Source organism: Tachysurus fulvidraco, chromosome 5 (genome assembly GCF_022655615.1).
Source record: "Tachysurus fulvidraco isolate hzauxx_2018 chromosome 5, HZAU_PFXX_2.0, whole genome shotgun sequence".
In the NCBI taxonomy this organism is placed as follows: Eukaryota; Metazoa; Chordata; class Actinopteri; order Siluriformes; family Bagridae; genus Tachysurus; species Tachysurus fulvidraco.
The window spans coordinates 16,127,795-16,134,328 of record NC_062522.1 but is presented as its reverse complement, the minus strand read 5'-3'; positions in this window follow the sequence as shown (position 1 = coordinate 16,134,328).

Here is a 6,534-nt window from a genome sequence, read left to right as displayed (position 1 = left end):
AAAGGCTAAGTAATATTGTGTTATTTGCTATTCAGATGCATCCTCATGTGGATCTCAGCTCAAACATGTACAGCGTATCTTGAGGAACCCATCATCTCAGAGTGCATGAAGGCCACAGTGATCATTTGTGCACAGTAAAGAAATGTCCCCTACTCCGTGTGTATCTAGTTGGTTAAAGAAGTGTCAAGTTTGTTTAGATTTGGCAAAAATGTGGCATATTTTAAATGCAGTTTGCTGTGAAGTTAATCAGTCAAGCACTTCAACACAACAGCAACTCTGTAATTACTTAAAAATGACTGGTAAAAAAAAAACAGACATGCATTACAGAGAGCAAACTGCACAAGAAGTCTCACATTCAAGTACACAGCAAAACTGACATTTTTTTTTTTATTTTTATCTTCATTCTTCTATCTCTTAACTCTTCCTCTCGTCCTGTCTCATATGCAGGAATAATAGAGAAACATAGTGTCGTTTTACATTCTGTCCTGAACTCTGTAGTCTGTTGTTCGAATAAATCAATTAGATATGTTTTTACCATAATAAATCGATTAAATTGTTTTTATTATTTAGTACACAGTAACTATGGCTGCCCAGTGGTTATTGGACACAGGTAATGGGATCAAGATGGTCTAATAGTGTAACATAACCTTGGTTTTGCCATGATTACTATAATTACTATTACATGATTACTGTTACTATTGCCATGGTTTTTTGGCAGAAACAAACCATGGTTATACCATAGCGATCATCTTAAAAGTGGTGCCTGAAAGATATTTTGTATAATTGACATTTAAGGTAACCACTAAATGACAAGCTAATGCTGAAAGAAAGAAAGAAAGAAAGAAAGAAAGAAAGAAAGAAAGAAAGAAAGAAAGAAAGAAAGAAAGAAAGAAAGAAAGAAAGAAACCTTTTCACCAGCTCTGACTATGCTACCCGGCATTTAAAGGAAGAAAGGATGAAACGGGTCGAAAAGCGTTTCCCTAGACATTGTACTGTATATGTTTGTGCATGTTCATTCATTCATTCATTCATTCATTTTCTACAGCTTATCTGACTTCTCGGGTCACAGGGAGCCTGTGACAAATAAAATTCAAACACACATATACACACACATACATACATACATACATACATACATACATACATACATATATATACACTATACATACATACTGTACATACATACATACATACATACATACATACATACATACATACATCTACATTAGGGCTCTGAAAGGAAATCTACAGGAAATTGAAAATATATATTAATAGAAAAATAGAAAAATATATTAATATATTAAATTGAAAAACAATATAAATCATTTTAGAGACACAAAGAAAAAAAATACAATAACCTGCTTGCATAAGTTTGCACACCCAAAACTTTTTTTTTTTTTTTTTACTTACTTGGAACACCTTTAGATTTTTCACATTTAATCTTTGTCACTCAGTTATATATAGGGCATATCTTGACTTGACTTCCTTGCAAAAGCAATGTACAATAACTTTCAAGTCAAAATCGCTGGGCATATACTGTGCACATCCCTCTAAAGGTCACCTAACTGTTTTTTTGATAAGTATGTTTTTTGTTTTTTTAATTTGGCTGGGAGATTCCAAAACCTTGATCTTGTTTTGGCGAAGCTTGTTGATTTGGAGGTGTGCTTTGGGTTGTTGTCATGCTGAAAGGTAACATACCTCTTCATCTTAGGTGTTTTAGCAGAAGCCTTAAGGTTTTGTGGCAAAATTGACTGGCAATTGTAGATATCCGTTATTCCCTCCACCCTTATTAAAGCCCCAGTTCCAGCTGAAGAAAAGGAGCCCCAAAGCATGACTGACTCCTCCATGCTTCATGCCATGCTTCATTGGGATGGTATTCTTTGGGCAATGTGCAATTTTTGGGCAATCTTTTGGTTTCATCAGACCATAACACATTATTGTAAATGGTTTTGGGAGATTTATTTTTCTTTTATTATTATTCTTTTTTATCTTTAGCCAGGCTTGGATGTTTTTTGGTTAAAAAAGGCTTTTGTCTCACCTACTTTCCCTGTAGGCCAGACATATGAAAAATGTAGGAGATTGCAGTACTTGCCAGAAATGACTGCAATTCATTTGAAAGTTGCTGTAGGCCCCTTACCAGTTTTCACCTGTTTTTTTCATCAGTTTTGAAGGGGATGTTTTGTTCTTAGTAATGTCAGTGTATTTTCTCCACTTGTTAATAATTGACTTTACAGTGTTCCATGATATATTCAGTGTCTTGGAAATTTTTTTTTGTACACTGATTTTTTTGTAACCCTCTCCTAATGGATATTTTTCAATGATATCCCAAACCTGCTTTTTAAGCTCTTAGCAGCCCATGGCTTTTCCAGTCCTTTTCCATATACAGTAGGAATAGCTATAGGTTATTTGGGAGTTAATCAGTCACTTTAACTGATGGCAGGTAGGTACTAATTAGTAACTTTGAATGTGAGTAGTTGATTCTAAACACTCCCACTCCCTATTAAACAGGGTGTGCACAACCTGTTATTGTAAAATGTATTTTTTTTCCTTAAAATACTTCTTGAATGCAGTCATTAATTAAAAAAAATTCACAAGACAAAGACCAAATCAAAATTTGTTATTTTTATTTAGTATTGAATGGATTGTTTGCATTAATATTTTGTTTGTGCTATCAACTTTGGTAATAGGAATAGTGAATTTTCACTGCTTTTGGTTGCCGTCTTTACGTCTTTCCGCCGATTAACGTTATAGATAAACGCCTCCAGCTCTGACTGCGCGTGCACGCTGCGCGTGCCTGTGCTTCTCCGATTAAATAAAGCAGACAGCTGATGACGCACTTTTGAAAGACTACAACACACGCGTGTAAAAGCAAAGTAAAAAAATCGCTCTTGGAACAAACTGATAAATAATTTTCTTTCCAATCGACGATATGTCCTGCATTTTAACCTAATTTTTCTTTTTTCTTTTTGAAAGTAAAATTTATACTTATAGTTTATACTTATAGTTTTATAGTTGTAAATAAAAATAACTGTTATTGATCATAGAGGAAGAATTATCAATAAAAACAACACTATCAGTAATCATCTCCTGACTACTCTGCCATTTTTTATTTCTGTTTCATTGATAAACAAAAGCAACAACAATTCAAGTCTTTGAATGTTTATGAAATGTTTCAGTTTGCTATGGTTCTCGATGTGTGCTAATCATGTTGTGGTTCTATAGCTAATTTGTATGCATCATCATATTAGCTAATTCACACAATGCAGAGCCCAGGCACATTATAGTAGACGGTTCTCTCAACCTTCTCTCAACCTGGCAGTGGGACAACTGGTGCATGATGATCCCACACAGTGAAGATTCTACTTGTTCGGTGTAAAGACGCAAATTGTTTCCTCGGTTTAGGGGCGATGAGGACAGAGAGCCCATGCTGCTCTGCCATTGGACAGATTTTTTCTGGTTGGTGTAACAGTCTGCCTCCTGATCCAGCCAGACAACATCATCGCCCTCTAAGCAGGCCAGTGGTGTGCTCCACAACTGAATGAGCACGAGTATCAGTGTAGCATCTTTCCTGTGCAATATGTGGGTTAGAAGATAAAAATTAAAATTTCTTGTACATTTCTAAAATGAAATTGCCTCCGATTAACAGAATCAGCATTATATTTGTACCAGACGTCCGTATAGCAACATGTGTGCAGTCAGTAGCTCTGACTGTGTTTGGGATTGATGTTGGCCTGTTCAACTTACTACTGTCTATTTAATAATAGCAAACAATATAGCTGGCATAATGGTGCTTAAGGATGACTCTGGATGGATATCCCCAAACTACCAAGACATGTACAGTAAATGGTCAGGTACTGTTTTTACAACAGTGGTTTAATCAAAACTCAGAACATAGTTATAGCTAAATGGTTACTGTTTTAATTGGGGAGTTGATCACACAAATTGTAGGCTGCAAATAGTTATGTGGCACAATACATTCGGTATCAGTACACAGAAACGGGCTAATAGACCAGCCTACCCAAAAAATCAGTTCATGAAAAATATTGTTTAGGATTCTTCGTATGATCATGTAGGCTGTATGCAGTTATCATGGAGCTACATGATATGAGTATCACCTGTAGTGAGTAATTCCCTAGGTATCCACAGGATGTCACTTATTCCTGCTGTCTGTAAACTGTGATATATTGCGTCAAAGACATACTATATATACTCCCATTTTCCCATCAAATATTTCTTTATAAATCCCACTTTCTGCATGGAAGGTTGGAAAGTGCACATTCCAGACCCATTATTGAGTGTATAGACAGTTTATAAATGTGTGCCCCAGAGATAATAGGGTTATACAGAGTCTACCAATGAAAGACCGGGGCTACCAGTGGGATGCTTTGAAGCAGAAAACTTTGCTCATTAGGAAGTCACTACATGAAAGCAGCAGATCCTAATGACTGTCACAGTGGTACAAACATCAATTCTGCTATGGAACACTGGAGGCATTAGGATACTGCTGTCCATGGATGACTGGCTTATGTGTGACCCCACCAAGGGGAAGACCATCCAGAACATACTGACCCTCCTCACTCACATTACAGCCTCACTGTTATCTTAAAAAAAAAAAAAAACACACACCATGGTTTTGTGGTTCTTACAGTCCATTGGCTAAGAATGTTAGCCACCCCATCACCCCAATGTGTTGCAGATATTATAGTGCAATCAAAATCTGGCAGGTCACGATTTGTGGTACCAGCTCCTGTTAAGGATGCTAGACTTAATTGTAACCGCAGTTTCAACAGTAATCCCTCTTGGCCTTGTGGGATTGAGGAAATTTCAGAAGTCAGTTATTACTGCCAAAATTCAATAAATTTCCACATACTGTTTGAGTCTGCCTGGGCTTTTTATGCTGCATTCTCACATCAGCTGCCCAGATTCTTATAAAAAAGTGTTCTATCTAGTGCCCTTAGGGGTTCTAAGGTTTGCCCTAATCGTGGAGACTTAGATTTGCATTTGAAAACCCTATAAGCCCTACAACAGTGAATTTTCCTTAAAGAAAATGCTTTCAATCAAAATATCTTGAAACCATAAAGCTAAGGAATCATTAACCCCATCAATATTCCCCCTCCCTCCCAAACATACACACATGCACCAACCAGCCAAGTAAGGCAATGTTTTCAAGCAGATTGTTTGCCAGGTTTTATAACAAGAATGGAGTCGATCATATATCATTTGGTGTGTGTGCATAAGTTATTGAATAGAATGTAATTTGTTCATTTCTACATCTCTGACTAAAGCAGGCTGCATTTTAATATTCACAAGGCAACATCCATTATCCTTCGGCCTTATTCAATAAGAGTGCACTCCATCTCTGCCTTAGTACATCAATGCTTTGTGGCTCTATCTCCTTCGTGCAGCTTACCCCGGGATGCACAAGCATAAATAACTGCCTGTAATGCTGACAAAAATGTAATCAATTTGGTGTTGTGTACTTATTACACATTCATATACCTAGAGTTGCATTGTTAGTTCTGTTTGATTCTAAAAAAATTGTTTTCTGTTTTCTTCTCTATCGGCACAGCCATTGAAAACACTGACTGACCATTTCAAAAGTACCATATTTCACTTTATTCTCTAATCTGTTCTGCAGTATGAGTTACATACATTACACATAGAATGTGCTTGGGTCTCAAAAACATCAAAAATGTCAAAACTTTTAATCTAACGTTAATTCAACATTTGTGGAACTGGGAAATGGGAATATGATGCTTGTGGGACACTGAAATGCTTTCTGTATGCAGGGTTACCTGGTCTCACAAAAACACATAAAACTAACCTAAACTAAGAAAACTAACTTTGATTCTTATAACACATGTCTACAAACCATTTTATAAAAAACAAATATATAAAAACAATATCTGCACAATACCCACAACCTTGTTCCAATATTTGCCCAATTTGGAGTTATTAAACACACCACTAGCAACCCTGTCTTCATGTAATTATACACATATATACTTAGCATATAATATATATATATATATATATATATATATATATAGATTTATATATATATATATTGATATATTTATATATATATATATATATAGATAGATAGATAGATAGATTTCTATAACATAAAAAACAAGCTATGTAGTGTTAAGAGTCCATCAGAAGGTCATCTGTCCCGAGTAGATCTATAAATCTGGAGACTTTTGCTTTCTATGTGTAGTGGTGAGTGGTCTTCTTGAGTTCTCCCAAAGTCAGCAATCATCTCTTTTGTCTCATCAACTTTGAAGGATTATTGTCTCTACATTATTCTGCAAGATGTTTTATCTCTACTCTGTATGCTGGATCATCATTGGGGGCCACAACTGTTAAATCAATAGCAAATTTGATGCGATTACTACTGTATTCTGCAGTCTTGAGTCAGCAGGGTAACCAGCAGTGGACTGAGCAGTGGATTGAGGTCTCCCAGATGAAAAGTCTGGAAGTCTTTTGTTTCTGGTAGTCATCCAGGCAGGTCACAGATAACTATGATGTACT